This window comes from Condylura cristata, unplaced genomic scaffold (genome assembly GCF_000260355.1).
Source record: "Condylura cristata isolate star-nosed mole 26May11 unplaced genomic scaffold, ConCri1.0 scaffold00014, whole genome shotgun sequence".
NCBI classification, from domain to species: domain Eukaryota; kingdom Metazoa; phylum Chordata; class Mammalia; order Eulipotyphla; family Talpidae; genus Condylura; species Condylura cristata.
The window spans coordinates 13,936,143-13,957,198 of NW_004567115.1; positions in this window are offsets into that span (position 1 = coordinate 13,936,143).

Below are 21,056 nucleotides of genomic sequence, written 5' to 3' on the forward strand. Positions count from 1 at the left end.
TTTGCATTCCCACCAGCAGTGCAGGAGAGTTCCTTTTTCTCCACATCCTCGCCAACAATTGTTGCTAGTTGTTTGAAGATGTGCCATTCTCACTGGGGTGAGGTGGTATCTCATTGTGGTTTTAATTTGCATCTCCCTTATTACGAGTGATGTTGAACATTTTTTCATATGCCTGTTGGCCATCTGCATTTCCTCTTTGGAGAAATGTCTTTTTAGCTCTACTGCCCATTTTTTGATGGGGTTGTTTACTTCATTTTTGTTGAGTTTCATCAGTTCTCCGTATATTTTTGTGATCTACTTCTAGAGATTTGTTTGAAGGATATGAAGTTACTAACATGAAAATATTTATGCACTCCTATGTCCATAGCAGCATAATCTATAGTAGCCAAGGCAGTGAATCAACCTAACTACCCACTGATGGATATCTGAATAAAGAAGTTGTGATACAAATACTTTAAGTAATACTTCTCTGTTATTAAAAATGAAGTTATGCTCTTTTCATCCTTTTAATAGCATGTTTCACATAGTTGAATTTTTAATGTTGATGCATTCTAATTTGTCAGTTTTCCTCTCCAGTTACAATTTTTCTGTCTAGCCTAAGAATTCTTTGACTAGCCACAAAGGCTTTTTTCCTCATTTTTCTCCAGTCTTAGAGCTTTGCTCTTTACATTAAAATCCATCATCTCTTCGAGTGAATTTTTTATATGCTGTGAGGTTTACCTTAAGGTTATTCATTTTTTTACTCCTTTCTTTATTTTTGCTGATTGCCACACCACAGTATTTGTTGCTAAGACTATTCTTTCCCCATCAAATTGCTTTTGCACTTTTGTCAAAACCAATTAAGCATATTTATGTGAATCTCTGTTTCAAGATTTGTCTGTTCTGTTTTGTTTATCTACATCCTATTCTAATTCTAATACCTCATTGTATTAAATACTGTAGTTACAAGTTAGAACTTCATATTGAGTGGAGTGAATCCTCTACTTGTCCATTCCCTTCAAAGATAGTTTTAACTATCATATAACTAATGCTTCATATACAAATTTTAGAATAGACCTGTACTTGTGGACAAGAGCCTTGCTGGAATTTTGGTACTGTAAAAATTTTCAATTGTGTTAGGAAATATAAACTCCAAATCTTTCCAAAAGAAAGAAGAAAATTGTTTTTAAGATGGAATTCATTAACATTCTGTTCAATCTGGGTGTGTAATGTCAAAATTATTTATGTGGAACACATATTTCTTACCTGAATCCCCAAGTTTATTTTCTATTGGCTATCAAACTTTGGCCTACACACCACTTTTTGTAAGACTAACTCACTAAGAATGACTTTTACATTTTTTTAAGATTTATAAAAATTCAACAAAGAAATATGTGACAGAACACAAAGTCAACAATATCTGTCTTTTCACTGAAATAGCTTACTGATGATCTGTTCTATAGTGTAAAATTCCCTGAGTAATATATTTACCACATGCAAACTCCCCAAATTAAAATCACCAATTAAATGAAGGTATATGCTCTTAAATATATTTTATTGAAACTAAATTAACAATTTAATGTTAAATTTCTAATTTAATGTCATTCTGTAAACTGAAAAACATGAGGCTATTCACACACAAAGTACTGTTATTATTAACTTTTATTATTAAAGGAAGATAATTTTATGGAGTCAAAATAGAGTGCCACTTGAGGACACAGATTCCTGAGACAGCTGCTTTATCATTTGTTTACCTATGTCTTTAGCCAAATATCTTAACCTCTCTGAGAGACTCCTCACTTGTAAAATGAAAACGAAACAGCACTTACACAATAGCATCATACTGATGACACATGTGGTAACATATGTAAACAGTATGACAATGGTTAATGCAATAAGCATGCCCTTGTAATAATATTTGTGTTATTTAGGTAGTGTGGCAGGCAGTTCTAACAGTCCAAAAATTAACATCTTAATCACACCACCAGTATCTTAGAGAGCTGATTTTTTCCATGGTAATTTGAATTTATAATGCTTAAATTAAAAGTCTGACATTATTCATTCAACAGATATGGATTAATAAGCTAACACATTGCTAGACACTGGAGAAAGGGTAAGGTGAAAAGACAGAATTCTTATCCTCATGAGGACTTAAAAAGTCAAACTGACTACAGTGGCAGACTTGTACATATTACTCAATGTAAAGGCAATAAATAATATTCTGCAAAATTGAATTGCAATCATGCATGATCCAATATATTAAACATACCAGCATATGGAATTTTTTGTTGCCTATAAAACAGAAATCAGGAAAATGTAAGCCGAAAACTTAAAGTGCCCTATGAATATGGAAGCATAAACAGGTCAGACTTCTCTTTGCAACATGAAACATTACTCCAAGCTCAGTGCTACATGAATCATGACTTTTTCCATTCTGGCACAAAGTTATTGCATACATTTTTTTCTGTAATAATAAGTGGACATGCAAAATAATTTATTTGTCATCAAGATATCTAGATCACATTCATGTAGAAAAATAGATATGCAACTAGTAGAGGTAAAGCTACACTGAGTTAATAAACTAGAGCAGGAAGAAAAACTAAATTTTTTTTCAAAGATAGTTTGATTCTCAAGGGTTACCTAACTGCAGGCTAAAATGTAGCTGAACTCAAGAATAAGTCTTTCTGCACTCATTTTTTATTCTAGTTGGTTGCTTCTTAAACTCAGATTTCATAGCTATTTTTAGCTAGGTCTTTATTTTTAAAAGATGAAATGCTTTATGTAAGAGAGAGGAACATTTTCTCCCTTCATTTCCTCCCTTAAAATGTATTGTGTCCATGATCCAACTATCCATTATGGCTATTGTCTTCATACTACATAGCTAAAAGCCTTTCTAAAAGGAAGAGTTACTAAAATGTGGGATATCTAAACATATGCTTGCAAAACATTTTCAGGTGAAAGTCTCAAATTTTGAACAAGTTACTTTACCTGTTTGCAAGCCAGTGAATAAAAGGACATTTTAGGTTGTGAACTTATAAAAATTTCTTCCATTCCAAATAAGATAACACAAAATTGGAATAAATTTCCAAAAGTGCTATTTCTTTTTTTTTTCTTTTAAAATTTATTTAGTTATGCATACAGAACTGGGGTACAAGCCAGAGGTGCAAGGGGGGTGAGAGGATTCACCAGAGACAGAGTGAGGGACAGAACAGGAAGATTGAGGAAGTACATGACTGAGGGGAGCAGTGGGCGTGTCAGGAGGGGTCTGCCGTGCCATGTGGGTCACTTCCGGGCAGGGATCAAACTCATGCTGAAGTGGCATTAGCTTCTTAGTGCTGTGTTTTCACACACTGCACCACCAGGGAGGGCCTACTGTTTCTTTTTAACCACACATCCTTTAACATAGTAAAAGTCTTTAAAATAGTAAAAGTCTTTAACGTAGTAAAACTTTTGTGGTCAGAACATGAGGCTGCTGATAGCTGCAGAGTCAGAAATCAGCCAGATGGAGAAGGCATTTAGACTTTGGCATATATTAAACAGTAATACTCCACTTGAGAGACCCTTGGCCCTTGTGCTTCATAAATATTTCATTGGGGTGATAACAAAATCCTAACTTCTCTGTATAATAGGAAATATCTCCTAATCTGAGAAATCTCTAGACAAAGTCATTTAATCTGACTTTTGCTGAAGTACAATATACTTAATCGTTTACCAGAGATGTAACATGCTTCCTTTCAAGACCTTAAGGAGAACAATACAATAAGGAATACTAATAAAATGTTTTATATATGCATCACATTTCACTTTGCTTCTAAAATAGCGTTTTATATTTCTGAACTTGTTAAATGATTTTGGTGACCCGTGTCCCAAATATTTTTTGAAAGCAATTAATACCTTTATTACATATAGAATAATTATTGAGCTGTATTCTCATGGCCTGTCAGACATTGAGTAATCAAATTTCATTTGACCTTAAAGGAACTAATGATTGGCTTACATTAACTAAATAAATTTGTATTAGAAGGATCCTTTTAAGTCATGATTCCCCGAAAGTTGATTTCTATCACCATATCAGAGGTAAAATAACTACGCAGTAATTTGTTTAAACATCTGTGTATATTCAGCACCATAAATGCAAAGAAGCATAGCCAAAAGTAATTACAGGCCTGTATTTACATCTGCTTGTATTAAGACAAAGCATATTGTGCAAGCAAGGGGTAACTGCATAGTTTACATTTAACAAGTTATCTCTCAGGCAGCTGTCATTCTGGCTAAGATAAGGGAGCCACACATCAAACCTAAATTACTTTTCACCTCATCGATCAGAGTCAAAAAGGAGTACTTAAAAATAAACAAAACCACAATGATGCTCAAGTCTCCCTGTGATTTATGTCAACAGTTGGTGTGAATGCTGAAGTGGAGGAAAGAATTAAAAACACATGCAGCTCACTCTTAATCCCCAAATAACTTTCAGAAATTTAATTCAATTAAGCAAATGTTTTTTGAGTTCCTACCATGGAGAAGGCAGAGCAGGTGTTTCTACACTCAGAAGCCTGCAATTAAATCTGCTTAATGAGGAAGGAAATGTACTAGAGAATGGAGACAGGGAGAGGAGGGAGCTGCTAGGATAACAAAATAACTACATAGTAAGATATTATATACCCACTATGAAAATTGAGAGATATGAGAGAGACCATCCAAGGCTGAAAAAGTAGTGACCAACTATATACATAGTTAAATGAGACACTCAACCTAAATTTTCATAAAACATAAGCCATGTGATATAGAAGAGGACCTTTCATGGGCAGTCCAGTATACCACAAGCAAATCTTTTTCCCCACAATTTTCCCCTTTTTATTAAGATCATATTAGTTTATGCCACTGTGTAGGTATCAAGAGCGTAATTTCTAAACTAGCAGCTGTATATAATACCCACTACCAAATGTCACCAGCCACCTCCAACCATTCAGTACCCCCTCTGCCTTTCCCTCCCCTCTCTTTCCCCTCTGATCACCACGTTGATGTTGGCAGAGGCAAAGAGTTTTCCTTTTAGTTTTTGTACTTGATCTTTTGTTCTATAGAGCAAATCTTGAACTTTAAATCATATTTGCAAAAACTATGAACAGGTCATGTGCTAATGAGTATGATCATCTACATTTTCAATGACTAGTAGAAGTAGGGCAAGTTTTTATAAGGATGAAATTATATTCCATGACTACATCTCTGATCATTAATTTCAGAATCATCTAATACTAGCTCTATTTTACTGAAATTGGTTCTAGTTTTAAAATTCTATTTATTGTTTGAGTTCAAGTGTTACTATGGAATATGTCAAGCAACTAGTACAAAAAACTTTCTAAAACTTACAAACATTTGTATATGGTGGTTACATTGAGCTATATGTAGCAGCGTGTCAAAAAAGCAGAAGTATAAATAAATGATAAATTGATTCTGCTGTCATGTAAATGTCTAAAGACTGCAAATCCTTCCCACTTTGCCACTTCCCTTCTCTTATCCTTAATTTATAGATAGATTTCTAGTTTGGTTTGGTTTAGTTTTGTCTGTTTTTTTCATTTGATTCTCTACATTCAACCTATGAGTGAATCACTTGCTACCTGTCCTTTTCCTTATTTATTCTGCTTAGAATAATCCCTTCCAGTTCCAACCATGTTGTAGCAAATGGCAAGCTTTCATCTTTTTTAGTAGCTGAATAACGTTCCATTGTGTGTATATGAATTTGTAATACACTTACTAGTCTATTCAAACATTGTTCAAAGTGTTATTTAAAATTGATTGTTACTTTTAAATATTTTGAAACTTATGATCAAAGGAATGTTTTAAAATTTTAGTGAGACCTATATTTTTGACATTTTAGATCTTAGTTAAGGTTGAAATATAATGAATGTACTTTGTACGATATACTAAATGATAAAATTTGTTAAATGATTAAGTACTAGCTATTCAAAATGCATGCAAACCACTCATGGGGATATTATTATTTATTAGTCATTACCATGTATTATTCAGTTTTAGTGGCCATCATTTATTGGTTTTGTATGGAGATATCTAAAGTTAAAATAAATCCAGGGAGTGATGGGAAACTATTTAAATAATTCAGACCAAATGCCCACTTTCAGATTGCCTAGCTCTGGACAGCACTTCTGTGAGTTGCATATCTTCCAACAAAAAGTACTAAAGATAATGTAATATGAGAGGCCAACTAATAGTAATTTTACTGATTTTTTTGTTACTTTTCCATGTAGAAGTAATAATAGCCTACCTAAAGTGTAAATTACATAATTTGTACTACAAAGAATATAAGTTAGAGGAATGATAAAAGAAAAACAAAAATTATTCAACCTAGGTTGAACTTACTCTTTGCAATTTAGTATGGACAAATTGTTATGATTCTAAGAAGTTTATATATATGAGAAAATTAACCCCTATAGAAGAATTCAGGCACCTATAGATAACCTATAATAGTCCTAATTGCATATGAAATTTGACCATAGATCATTAAGTTGAGACAGGTTTGATAGCAGAATATGAGAGTAAAAAGAGAAAATGAATTTGTCACAAAAAAGTGTGTTTGTGTATTAGATTCAAATGTGAATAAGTACCTCTGTTAAGTAAATGACTTCAAAAATAATGCCAATTTAAGGAAACTATTCTGAATAGTCATTTAATTGATGTACATTCCTACTTCAACTGTGTAAGTGATCTCTGCAAGACCATTTTCATACCTATTGTTAAAACTGAAAGTTCTTTTTACACAGACATCATTAGATTTCCTTCTGTAAACAGAATGCTCTCTAACAATTCACAGGGGATTTCCTGTCCAATTAGTTAGTTAGGTACCTCATACCAGAAGAGACTAATAGGTGGGACATTATTAATGAACCACATCACTGTTCCAATTTCTATGCAGTTCATTTTAGAGTCAATTTTAGTCTCAAATTTTCAGTCACACATTTTATTACTGTACTGCTTAAAAGGATTCAAGCAGGTTCATAAATGAAAGGTAAGATTATTTTGGACTGACAGTTTTGCCAAAGGAAGAAAATCTGTAACTCTCAGGAAAATATGTTCAAAAATGATACAGTAGGTAAATTAAAAAGGCAGGCTGCCATAAGCAGATATGTGATTATTAGGATTATAGTTAATGGACAGGGAGAAAATGTAGGGAACAAAATGGTATCAGAAAAGTATGAGAACTGGCTTGTTAGTACTTAATGAGGAAAATGGTTATATTCCCCCAAAGTCCTATCATGCCCCTTTCAGTAACTCTAATTGATTGGCTGGGTTAGTTAATGAGATGCTGTGTGCTAGTAATTTAAGGCAAAGACCTCTATTCTTATTTTATGATAGCACAGATTGATTGCAGAGTATTCACTGGAGACTGGCAGATGTTTCATATATTTCATGTTTTATCTGTGGTGCTGAAATATTGTTCTATGCTTGGAAAATTGACATTGAATGCTACTTTTAATAGAAAATTTGGGGATGTCTTTAAAATTCCAACTTTATGAAGTAGAACAACTCTACATTTAGTCTAAAGAGAAAAACTTTTTAGCAAACATGTATTTAAATAGAAATCAGAAACAGGTGGTGAGACTAAGAAAATATGACACATTGGATCAAGGAAAAATTAGCATAAGCTATTTTACTCCTTAAAAATTAAAAAAAAAATACCTGCAGATATATTTCTATGTAAAGGTAAAGAAAATAGAAATGCAATTTAAAAGCTTACCAAGGATGGATAATTTGTTCGAAATTAGACTAGTTGCTGGTTTCTTGACTAGCACACCTACCTACAAAAATTTCCTAATGGCAAGTGAATCTTCACTATATATTTTCTCATTCTGAATTCTGACTTCCCTATAAATCCATGTTTTAGCTCAAGTGGCCACAATAAAATATTGGTTGGCTTAACAGCATTTATTTCACATAGTTGTGGAGGTTGTGAGGTCCAAGATCAAAGTTAAGGCAGTGTGTGTCTGGTCGGAGTTCTCTTCCTGGCTCCCATATTGCCACCTGCTTGCCTCGCCCTCACATGACTTTTGCTTCACGCATGCACTGGGGAAGGAATCAAACTCATTAGTGCACCTTTTCATGTAGGCATAATCCTCACAGGAGGACTCCACTTTCATGAAGTTTTCTAGCTTTAATTATATTAAAAAGAAATTCTATCCTAAAGTGCCATCACATTGAATACTAGGACATATGAATTTGGGGAAATATGAGCATACAGCTGATAGCACCATATATTTTCAGGTAACTAAAGGATCAGCATGCTCTATGGTTTGCATCGGTATCCTGTACCACATATCTAAAATATTCAAAACATATTTGCTATTTGTAGCTGTTATAATAAGTACTGTAAATTTTACAAGAAAAGAAAGTGTAAGATTATTTATACTCAACAAACAATGATAAAGACTATATGGGATACATTGATTGGGGGGACTTTATTCAGGCTCACCAAAAATAGAAAGCTTACTTTAAAGAGGTAAGGAACATAATGGATAATAGTTTCTGTATTCAAAATGTTACCTGCTTTTTCATTGAAGAGACATAGGATTATAACATATAAATTTCAGATCTACACCATTATGTCAATATCTGTTTACAGCAATTAATTTCACCAGTATAACTCCAGTTATATATATTACCATATAATTGACCATTTTATCTGAATTCCTTTCCATTCTTTTCCAGCTATATTTAAATATTCCAATTACATGGCTTAATGGCTACCTATAATATAATGTAATTAATTATTTTTAGCCCACTACGTTCTTCCTTTCTTAAAGTGTCTTGATGTATTTATTCTTAATTATATCAATCTGCTTATAATGAAACATGCCATTACAACTTTTAAAAGTAATTGTTATCAGTCATTACAATATTAGAAATATATGGGAATTACCAAATAGATCCTAAAATGTTACATTATTTAAGCACTTGGTTGAACAGAACACTAGGAGGTAAGTAAGCAAGTGTAAGAATAACAAGATAACCTTTGACTTCCCCACTTCAAGTCCCTGTGTTATTATCACCTGGAAAATCATAATTTGAAGACCTGTGTAAAGTCCTGTTGGCATTTACAGTATTGGAGAAAAAGTATATATAGGTCATATACATAGGTCTTTATTGCCCTTGCTCTTGGGTGTGGATGTAATACAACAGTTTGTTCTCTATAAATCCCTCAGAGGCCAATTTCTTCCCCTCCTCTAAAGCAGTAGGTAAAATTTTCTGCCAAATCATTAAATTCTCATCCTCCCAAGTCCAGCCGATTACAGGCTGTCTCATATATTGGGTTCCCTTGGAAACAAGCCTCAAGAGATTTCCATGTAGGGTATTTATTGGTCAGTGTTCTTAGAAATACCTGAGTGGTAATGGCAAAAGATCCTAGGGAGAGAGAAGTGGGAGGTGGGCATCGCAAGCCCTGGGGAGACTCTCAGCAGTGCTCTGAATTGAAGCAGAGGATGCAGCATAGGAAATATGGCAGGTGAAGCAAGGTTTTTGATGTGCAATAGAGGTGACTTTGAGGTAATTGTAGGATGTCAAAGTAGAAATTTCCAAAAAGCACCTGTAAATATAGGTGCTTCACAGTTCCAGAGGAAGGTCGAAATCATTTTTTTGGCCCTCCCTGCTGGCGCAGCGGGTTAAAGCACAACACTAAGAAGCTTAAGCCACTCCCACATGAGTTCGATCTCACCCTGGAGTGATCCACATGGCATGACAGACCTCTCCTGACCCGCCCTCTGCTCCCCTCAGCAGTGTACTTCAACGATCTGCCTGTTCTGCTCCCGGCTCTGTCTCTGGTGAATCCTCTCACTGCCTCTGCACCTCTGGCCTGTACCCTGGTTCTGTATGAATAAATAAATAAATCTTAAAAAAAAATACTATGTCGATTTGGGTGAATATTTTCTCTTCTTTGTCATATCACTTCATAGCCAATAGTTTTAGTGCCATGGCTTCAGGTTGATGCCCTGTACCCTTTCCTCCCAGCTGGCCTTCTTCCCTGTCTCTGATAATCACAGTCTATGACTTATTTTGACTGACATTTTTCACAAGCTATGGATTATTTTTGTTGTGATTTGTTAGTTTGTTTGCTTGGGTTGTTTACATATCACAAATGAGAGAAACCATTCATTTTCTGACTTACTTTGCTAAGCATAATCACATCACGTTCCATCCACGTTGTTGCAAAAGGCATGATTCCATCTTTTTAAATGGCTCAAGTGTACTCCATTGAATATTTATACTACAAAAATTTTTAACCAGTCATTCATCAGTGTTTTTAGGGCATTTTCACATCTTAGCCTTTGTGAATACTGCTTCTGTGACAGTAGGGTATATAAATCTTTTAAAAATAGTACTTTATATTTGAAGACCCTAATTTGAGGTAAGGTAAAGGGATAACTAGGGGAGAGCTTAAGGAAGGATACAGTCAAGGGGTGGCTTGGCGGATTTACAGACAACTGAACTTAATGAATAGGAGTCATCATAAATGAATAAGGAAACAGGAGGGAATGAGACTAGGACATCTAGGGACTTTCTATAAGAAGAGTGACAAATGAAATTAAACTGTCTCAATTGGGAAGACAGAAATGGGATTGATATTTAATTTGAGCTGGACAGTGTGATGGTACTTTGATGTTATCATGATGTATGGACTTTAAATTGTTTGGGATAGGACATGAAATCATGGACCAGTGAATATTTAATTCCAAGAAATCTGGTGCCAGGTATAAAAAAAAAATAGTCTGTATATAGCAAGTACAGAGTACTTGGCATATTGGATCAAAATAAAATAGCATTTAGACATATAAAATAAAAAAAGAAAGTGCTCTCTGAAGTTGGAAAAAATATATTCTCTTTATAGTTTGTGTAATCTATATTTTATTTTACTTTTTCCTTTTTAAAGAGTCCTAGGAACCAGATTACATTTGATTATATATCATCTTTGACTGTGTTTTACTCACTTACTGTTCAAGTGACAGACACATTAAAGTACCATTAAAAAATATTCTTGTTGGAACTAACTAGTATCATTTTCATATGACATAATTTGCTAATAGGGACACTTCCCCTTTTGTGATATTCCTATTCAAAATGAATCACCTGATCTTATCATAAGGAGACACAAGATCAAATCAAATTGAAGGACTTTTTTACAAAGCAATTGTCCTATTTTATTCAAGGTCAAGAAAAGCTTACAGATTAAAGTTATGTGACAAGGATCCACAATTCAGTATGCTGGATTGGTTCTTCATTGGGAACTTAAAAATAACTAGAGAAGACATTCATAGTATGGACTGTGGACTCAATCACACAGTTCTAACAATGCTCAGATTTCTGATCTTGAGAAGTGTTGCATGGTGATATGAACAAAAGTCTTTTTTCTTAAGAAACAATTGTTTTTTTTTATTACAAAAGTTTATTTTTACATCATTTTGTACATTTCTTTTTCCATCTCAATTGTAATCTCCGCAGGTTTCCCATCACCAAGTCACCCATGTGCCATCACCATAATCCCGTGCATTTCCCTCCCCCCACCCCGTTTTTGCTCCCATTCCCCACTCCACCCCCATAAAATGTCTCTGGTATGTGGTTGTTCATTATTTTTGTTATTTTCCACCTGGTGTTTTTTTTTTTTTTTTTTAAAGATTTATTTATTTATTTGTACAGAACTGGGGTACAGGCCAGAGATGTGGAGAGTGAGAGGATTCACCAGAGACAGAGAGGGGTGCAGAACAGGCAGATCAACGAAGTACACTGCTGAGGGGAGCAGCGGGCGGGTCAAGAGAGGTCTGCCACGCCATGTGGATATCCTCCGGGGCAGGCAGGGATCGAACTCATGCGGAAGTGACTTAAACTTCTTAGTGCAGTGCTTTAACCCGCTGCGCCACCAGGGAGGGCCCCCACCTGGTGTTTTAAGGCAAGTAGGCACATCTCCAAATTACACTGATGCAGGCAAATTTTGTAAAATATAAACAACTGATGAATCTAGGTCAAACATTTATTAGAGTTTCCTATGTTATTCTTGATTTCCTGAAAGTATGAAACTACACCAAAATAAAAAGTTACAAAAAAAAAATCCTAGAAAATAAACATACTTTATTTCCAAAGGCGAGGAGAATTCGAAAATTCTCTCTACTGGGAATTTTCTCGTAATCCCAGCTACCAATATTCTATAACAAGGGCACTGCAGAACAAATGCAAAAACATTTTGAGAAGAATGAAAAATGGCTATTTAAAGTTGTTACAAGCAATGTGAATACAGAAATGAGAACATTTCAGATGAACAGTGACTGTGCAAGTCTCTTGAAATTCTCAGGAAGTAAGTTCATGAAACATGTTAGAGAATTCATCCACATAAAAACTGCTCAAACCAACAAAAAAGATAAAATCAGGTCAGCTTAGCAAGTGTTGTAAGCCGTAAAACTTACATTGATGCTATTTTCAAAGTATTGAAAGTGAGGCAGACATATTTTTATTTGTTTTCCTTCAATTTGTGGGATTTGAAAATTGATGCTCTTCAACAGTATGCTACTTTAACATAATGGTTTGAAGAAAAACATGACACAGAGGATCAATAATGGCATTATGTGAATCTAATGCATTTTTATTCTCTAAAGTAACCTACAAAGGGCCCCAGTTTACCTCACTTGGAACAAGTAGTTTCAAGTAGTAAACAGTCATCTCCTTCTGAAGATCTTCATGACTATTTGACAAAAGGTGAAACTTTCATGAATGCCTGATCACCTTTTTTTGTGAAAAGATTCTCTCTCTCTCTCTCTCTAACAAACACACACACACACACACACACACAGACATACACACACACACACTCATGGTCACTATCTAACGTCCCATAAATGTCATTCCCATGGAGTCAAGTGCTACTGAAGCTATTTCTATAAAGATGCTAAAATGAATGCCCTGTTTGTACAAATGTTCAAAAGGAAAAAAAAAAGTTTTTTTTTCTACAGACTCTATGTAAAGCTATAACATAGTTGCCCTCATATTTTTGTTATGACTCTCCAAATTTATAACCCCAAAGCATATTTTTCAAAGTAGCCTGGCAGAAGCAATAACACCTGACTTACAACCTAACACCATGTCCATATTAAGACAAAAACCAAGTGGGAGTGATTTTATTTTCCCTGGGAGGCAAGATGAGCACTGTGAAAAGCATAGACTTAGTGACACGTAAACTTTGAAGATATACCAGTTTTTATTTCATTTTTTAGAGACAAGAGAATCAACAATAATGACAATAGTTATGTCATTGCTATATCAAAAAAACTGATTCAATAAAGAGAACATGAAAGAAATTGGCCCTATTTGCTTGCCAATACACTTTAGTATATATAATGCCCAGGTTCAAATTAGGGTTTTAAATCCCTTATCTAAAAATGGGCATTTATTTAGCTTAAAAAAATACATCTTTGAAGACTTACATTTAAATACTTCTAAATCTCCATAAAAATTCTACAGTTATCTGATTCACTTAATATCCTCACTATCTTTATAAACTTAAAGGATTTTTTAACTGTGGAAAGTATTGCTTTATGCATGAGGAAATTATGTTGGAGATTTCATGTTTATTCTCTGGCTCCCTATTCTCTAGACTCATCCCAACAAAAGATATTAAAAGTAATAATTATAACTCAGGTTGAAGTATTTCAAAATTTTCTTCTTTTGCTTATATATATTTCACAGATTCTAAGGAGAGCACTAATTGTTCTTTTCACTTACCTGAAATCACAGGAAATCTTTTTATGTGAAATTGTTGGTTCATAGGTAATTCAGGCTGCTTTGTGATTTTGTAACAGAAGGGAAAGAAATGTCTATAAAGGTGCCTTAGGCTTGTTCCTTACTAGTTCTTTCTGGTACTTTCTCTAGGGACAACTAACAAAATAATTTTTTTTTTCCTGCTATATTTTATGCAGTTGAATCACACTTGTCTTTAAAAGACTTTCTCTACCTTTAGTTTTTGGAGAGAGGAAGCTGGGAACTATCTTGTTAGGAAAAAGATTTTTACTTTTCATAACATTTCAAAATAAGGTCACTCATGAATCATGGTTTAATTTACCATTCACATTTTGCATTTCAGTCCCAATTATTAATGCTTTACTGTGAATAGAAAGCAATGAAGGAGGATTAGCCAAGAGTGAGGATTATAAAAGTGATTTTGGAGTGGGGTAGGAACAGAAACTTTTCTTTTTTCCTAAAGCTGTTATGACCTAATATAAACATTAGTAACATACTAAAAGAATGGATGTTCCTTTATGATCACATCACAGCATGGTGATACTATTTTCAGACATAGCTCTGAAAATTAGTAGCAAGCACTGTATTCCTAGATTATTGATGTTAGAAATTAATGCTTTTTACTCATACAGCATGTAGGCAGTTGAATGTATTTGCTCATGGGTCAAAACATTGATCATTTTGAAAGACATTCGAAAGAGGAACATAAGTCAAGTGTGAAGCAAGGCACTTAGCTTTGTTTATTTGCATGTTTCTGAGACTGCAACTGATTTCATTGCCATGAATTGGAGTCCAAGAATGATATTCTGTGATACATTTTTCACAGGCCATTGAAAGGAATTATTAACACTACCTATACCATCTTGTGTTTTCTGATTTCATGCCAGTTTGCTTGCATTGATATTTCATTTCTGACCTGAATTGACATGCTGTATTATAGCCTTCTGTAGGGAAAAGCTGATATTTTATGAATGTATTGGCTGAGGATTGAAAATTCAGAAATAATGATGAGTGCCCAGGGCAAAATTCTCAAGCAGCTGAAGTACATTTTTAGAAGCCACCCCCTCCTCTTTTTAAAACCTCTTTGTACTTTTTGGATTCTTTTGCCCCAGATTCCATCAACCATATTCTCTTCCTATAGCTATGTGAGACTAACATCAGCCACAGACACCTCCAAACTACCCTATTTCCATTTTTACCCTTTATTAACATCAAAACATCTTTTCTATCTGCAATTATTCTTAGTTGGCTGTCTTTTGGACAGCAATCAGAAGAAATCATCAGTTAAAATCATACAAAAATATTAATGGCTAGAATACCTCTGCCTTCCAGTGGAATTTTCTCTTTACAGGTTTCTCATGGTAAAAGCAAATCTAAATTCTTGGAAATGAATCACTAATGATATAACCTCACTCAGAACTAAGAGCTACTAATGAGCCAGGAAATAAATACCTTTGTCACTTTCAGGTTATATCACTCTATGCTTACTAAGATATGTCTGAGCAAGGCACATATCAATATTTCCAATCACTATTTTATTAATTAGAATTACAGCTGGTTACAGTTTTGCTTAAATCTTTAACTTCTTTTCTGTATATATGTAGAGAGAGGGACCTATGGTATATTAAATTATTTAATGTATATTTTATTTAGTACCATTCTTTGCCAGAAAAAAAGTGCTATAATTTTTTTAAAAAAGACTTTAAAAAGCAAAACCAAGCTAAAAAGAAATAAAAAGATTCTTGGGAGGTGTCTGGGCCCCAAATAAACAAAGCATCATTCGAGGGAAAGAAGGGCATACTGAGGGGATGGGTGATATTTGTTAAAACTTCTAATAAAATTCGTGTATGCAAAAATATGTAAAAATAAACTAATATAAAAAAATTCGTGTATGTTTATCTCTTTCTTGGAATCTGATTGTTAGGTGCAAAATGTGAGTCTGCCCTTTACAAAAGTATCTAAATCAGCTCTGTAAATACTTTTCTCATTCTTCTCTAGTAATGCTAATATGAATATCAGGAAAAAAAATTCTACATGTTTGTGTTTACAAATATTCTAAACACAGGTTACATTCTCATTCATTCATATAACCTATAATCACCTCCCTCTCCAAATCTTTGCAGTCTTCTGTAGGCTAACTGTTGTAGATTCTTTGTTCAACTAGCTAAGATTTGATCATCCTTAGTGTTGAACGGGTTACGGGAACACATTCAATTCTTTTATAGTTACTGGGTCAACCAAATAGTTCCCTGATTTTATCCAGGATGTCTTTTAGCAAAATTAAAAACCAAACCAAACCAATAATGACCCCATTATTACATTTTCATGTATTGTTGATATTCTTAGAGATTTCTACTTAACAAATGACATGAATGTAGGTATATACCAACCAAATCTATGTACTTGTTTAATTTTGCTTATGCTGAGTTCTGTAGATGGTGACAAACTCTACCAAGTTTGTTGAAGCCTGTGCTGATAGTGTTAGACAACCTGGTTGACTTTTTGGTCTTTTAGTTTTGAATACTAAGAACATTTTTTTTTCTTTCAATATATTATGTACTAAACCCAAATAAAATAATTTCTTATGCATGAGATAAAAAATTGTCAACACCACCAAAACTGAACACAGCAAACATCCTTTCACTGGAAAATTTTGTCTAGATAGTATTACCTGAATTTTAAAGAAAAATTCATCCCAAAAGTAATTCCCTGATTGTCCTACTTCATATAGGCCAGTTTTGGTTATTTCTGAAAATCTGTAGCACAAATGCCTCTACTCCATTGTTCTTGTATAGTTATGTTAAAATAGTTAAGAGATAAAAATGGAGTTTCCATATGACTCAGCAGTCCCACTCCTATGTATCTACCCAAGACACAAAAACACTGATTCAAAAAGACACCTGCACCCCCATGTTTATTGCTGCTTTATTTACAATAGGAAAGACATGGAATCATGGATCAACCCAAGTGCCCAAAAGTAGATGACTGGATTAAAATGGTACATATACACATCAAAAAGATAAACACATGCCTTTTGCAGCAACATGAATGGAGCTGGAAAAGATCATGCTTAGTGAAATAAGCCAGAAAGAAAAGGAAAAATTGTTCACTCATAGCAGGAGTATAAAGGACAGGGGAGAAAATAATAATAATGAACAACTATATACCAGAGACATTTACAAGGTGGAGTCGGGAATGGGATAAAAAATGGAAGTGGGGGAGAGAAGTGCATTGGACTATGGTGATGGCACACGGGTGATTTGTTGATGGGAAACCCACGGGGATTACAACTGAGATGGAAAAAAGCACAAAATGATGTAATAATAAATCACTATATTATTAAAAATAAAATAACAGAGAAAAGAAAATTGGAGTTTTTAAAAGCAATACTAAGAGCAAAAATTCTAAAAATTAAATAAGAAACAAGAGAATAATTAATGTACAATTAAAAGTATAACAAAAAATCTTCAGATAAAAATCTCTCTTTTTCAAAATCAGTGTTCTAGATGTCAGTATTCCTGGAAACAAACTTAGAGTAAGTGTGGGATGCCTAAGGTATGAATAAAGGGATAGGAAAGGAGGATGTATAAATATAGCATGTGTAATGTTTGCTGTGCAAATAATCTAAATTCAAAAAGATAAACAAAGCTTTATCCCACAGCTTTTCCAAAAGTCTCTTTTCCTACCTGTACTGACAAGGATTGGAGAAAAAATAGTATGCTCAGAAACAAAGGAATTTTGAAGTATCTGACCCATTTTATTACTTAAGTTACATCAGAATAATCTAACAGATATGTAGGATTCTGACTGCAATTTTGAGAATAGTTATTGGAGGTCTGCTTCAAAAAATTGCTGAATTGTAGCCTGAAATATTGGAGTAGAGATTTTACAATAGACAAGAGACCCACATTTAGGGTTTTTGTGTTTTAAATCGACAACTCCATTGTTGAAAAGAAAATTATTGCCGATATTTTGGATGCTAACTTTCCACTGATAGAAAGAGAATCATGTGAAATTAAGGAGAGACTATATCAATTGATTAATGTTATTTATGACCATACTCTTGACTTTACCTAGGCCCAGGTCACAAGAATGATAACAAACAAGATGCATTACACTCTTAAGAGAATATTTCTTACTTTTCTGGAAATTTATTGCTAACTTCTTTCACATTTCTTTACCTACTTACCCCTTTAAATATTTCAAATCACTTTTGCATATATTTTCCCTGGGTAACCTCATTCCCAGATTCAGTCACCCCATGTCTAAACCTATATCCTTCATTTGACCTCTCTCTGAGTACAGCATTCAGCTATTCAAGCTTCCTGTCAGATATATCTAGTGGAATGTCCCATGGACAATTCAGATTCAACATGTCTAAAATAAAACTCCAACTTGTCTCCCGAAGTGCTATTATTCACATATTAAGTAACAAGAAACTTTTCTCTCTCATTTTTCCACACTCTGTCTTTTCTTACTATATCAATTCTGTGTTCTCTCTCCATTCTCATTTAGAACATTGCAGAATGCTTCTAACTAGTCACCCTCTCAGTGAATTTATTTCTTCTCCAGTCCATCTTGAACTTCCTATACACACATATTTTGCAAAAGTAACCTCGACAATTTCACATCACTGTAGAATAAAATCTGAGTATGAGCTGTGATGGTCAAACCTTTAGAATGAGGACTGACTTTTTGATTGTCCTTTGACACACACTGCCACACCACGAATTCTTATTCTGTTCTGATTCTGAGGGGTTTCTTCCTTTCATATATCAACCCCCATATACTTTCATCTTATTCTATAATTTAAGAACACTTCAAACCTTAAGATATCACTTCTGCATATTCTTAGTTACACACATTCCAGGCCATAATGCCATACATTTTATATTCATGTGTTGTATAGCATTTCTGTTGTGATAGAATTGTGATTAATTTCTTTCTTACACACATATTAGAAAGACAAAGATAACATGAATCTGTTCAACTATAATAAAGGACTTTCCCCCCCCAATTTTTAAAATTCAGAATCTATTTTGAATTTTTTATCAGTTCCTTTCTCAAAAAAAAAAAAAATTCTGGGAAACCCAGTCTTTTCCACTTAAGTTTTATCAATCAATTTCATTTACTTCCCCTTTCCTGTTGTTACCCCATTCCCAACTCACTCCCTCAACTGCTTTTCTATTACCTATTCAGTTCCCATCTCCTATTATATGTCACTACTCATTTATTCCAAATACAGTTTACTACAAAGAATCACAATTTACAATGACAAGTATGGCAGAAAACCCAAGATTGTTTTCTCCCAGGTTTATTGAGATACAATTGACACATAACATTACAAAAGTGTAAATAATGATATGACATATATATAGTGGACTGAATACCACAATGAGTTAACTCCATCACCTCATATATTTTCATTTTTCCCTCTGATGAAAATTAAAAATGCAACTCCTCTTGTAAAACAGTATTGTCAGCTATTGTCATTGCATGGTGCATTGTTTAACTTATAAATAAAATTTGTATCTTTTGACCACCTTCATTCCTTTACCCCATTCCCCTACCCCTTTCTCTGGTGACCAACATTCTTCTGTGTCTATGAGTTTGTATTTTTTTAATTAACTAAATTTACAAAGAACACAAATATTTTCCTATATGTACTGTGTAACACCAGATGATAAGAAACTTTAATTTCTCCAAAATTACATTCATTACATAAATACAACCTTTGGTAAATATGTATTTTGTGTTAAATATGTTTATTGACACTTAAAAATACTGAAAAAGTAATGAGATTGATTTAAGTGCATGTAGTAGAAAATGATAATAGAATTCAACAGTTGTATTTTCTAACCTCTGTAAAGTGATAGTTATTTTTACCTAGTGCTGCTCTCCAGATTATACAGGCTTATTGTAAAAGTAATGTTTGCTGATATCAATTGATCATTTTCAGCATTAATCTATATATACCTTTAGGATCTATACATTTAGGTTCAATATTTTTGATTTTGCATTCTCAAAGGAACAATGTTTCTTTATTTCTATTCATCATTTTTTTTTGCACTAATGAAATCGATTTATTTCATAATTCTGTTTAAAGTTTCTATTAACCACTTTTATGTGATTTATGAGTCATAATTAAGGAAATTTAATGTTAAATATCTACCAAAAATAATGTGTAGTTAGTGTAGCAACTCAAAATATAGAAATTAACATTATTTTTACTTCTTAAATTTATAAATATCAAAGCACTTTACAATATTCAAATTTCTGTTGCATATAAAAGTACAATGTCATGCACTAACATACTAAATATACAGCAGAATGATGAAAATTCTAAATACCTATAAATTATGCCAAAGTTTAGTATAAAGTTTATAATAGTTTATGAAATACTTTTTCAAATAATGCATAAAATGTCAGATGTTTACACACATAATAAAGCAGTAGACCTGTATCTAAGAATCAGTTATCCTCTTAAAAGATTTGATAAATTAATAAGTCAAAAAGTCTCATCTTAATGTATAATGATTCAGATGTAAATAAATATAAAACATTAATTCTTATAAAATATGTAAGCATTGATAACTAGGACCAATGAATATCTCAAAGTAATTGCTTCATCTTAAATCATTATACAATCATGTTTGAATACATGCATAATTTAAGCTTTATAATTACCTTCTAATGGAAATAGTATCTTCATATTTAATTTCTTTTTCAATCTGCATATGCCTAAGGATAGCAGAATGCATTTGAAGAAATTCTACCTAGGGGAGCAGAGCTTCAACTTTATAACAACATAAGAAAAGGTTAATGTGGTACTCTGTGGTTAATTAAAGCAGAGTCCCCAATAGTCTACTTTTTTTTTTATTAAAGGAATGTTCTAAATAGGACATTCATTTTATCTTCTTTTTAGTTATACCCAATGGTACCAGTTTGCCAGCCTAAAGGTTGGTGAATAAAATTCTCATCACCCTGAACTCCAAGTGCCTTTGTGGTCAGGATAACTTATTCTTGGCTTGCAATCACTGCTCTTTATCTGCAACCAAGAGCCCATCCATCTCCACTAATTCATGAATCCACAGTTTATTTGGAAATCAGTGTGGACATTCAAAAACGTATCTATGGTACATAAGCTGCGTTCTTATCTCTTTTACAACCTAACCTACACCTACTTTGCTAATAATGCTAAGCATTATTAGTGTGTTTGGGATATCACGAATATTCAGTCCACAACAGGATGTAATAGAAAACCAATAAACACATTAATTATAAGGTCACCT